Source organism: Volvox carteri (genome assembly GCF_000143455.1).
Source record: "Volvox carteri f. nagariensis unplaced genomic scaffold VOLCAscaffold_29, whole genome shotgun sequence".
Lineage (NCBI taxonomy): Eukaryota > Viridiplantae > Chlorophyta > Chlorophyceae > Chlamydomonadales > Volvocaceae > Volvox > Volvox carteri.
The window spans coordinates 1397454-1398367 of record NW_003307572.1 but is presented as its reverse complement, the minus strand read 5'-3'; positions in this window follow the sequence as shown (position 1 = coordinate 1398367).

Here is a 914-nt window from a genome sequence, read left to right as displayed (position 1 = left end):
CTGTTCTTTGATAACGTGGTGCGTCTGCATGGTGTTCCCAAACAGATTATTTCTGATAGAGGACCTCAGTTTGGTGCCAAGTTCTGGGGGGCCCTTGGCACTTTGGCTAATTTCCGAGTAAGCCTTTCTACTGCCTATCATCCACAAACTGACGGTCAGACTGAGCGAATGAATCGCACTTTGGGTGATATGCTGCGAACCTATGCTGGCAACAACCCTCGTGTTTGGGACACCTATCTTTCGGCTGCAGAATTCGCGATGAACAACGCTGTCAATTGCTCTACGGGACAATCTCCTTTCTTCTTAAATTACGGGTTCCACCCAGCTACTCCCGTCTCACGTGAACTTAATGTTCCGGTCCCGGCAGCCAAATCCTTTATTAAGTCGTACGTTGCTCGTATTGCAGAAGCGAAGCAGTGTCTGGAAAAAGCCACAGACCGTACGACTAATTATTACAACTGCGGCAGAGCCGAAGTCACCTTCAAGGAAGGCGACTTAGTGCTTTTAAGTACGAAAAATCTGCGGCAGTTAGCCGTCGGACCTCGTAAATTATTGCCGCGGTGGGTGCGTCCTTACCCTGTGAAGCGCATGGTTGGCAAAGCAGCGGCCGAGCTTGTCCTACCGTCTGATATGCGCATCCACCCCAATGGCATACTCCAGGCCGGTTCCGGCCCGGTTCCGACCTAACGGGTCCAGTTAACGAGATGGGTAACCGGTCGGTAGGATTACCGGGCGAACCGTTATCCGTTAACCGTCCCCAGTAATCGGTAACCGATGTCGGTAACCTGGCATGAGCAAAAATGCATTTCTGATTGCAACCAGTTTCTTTGTGACAATGCCCATTGTCACAAGGTTCATGCCCACGTGTCACACCCCGACAAGCTTGAGGAGGTTAAGGCAATGTGAATGCCGGG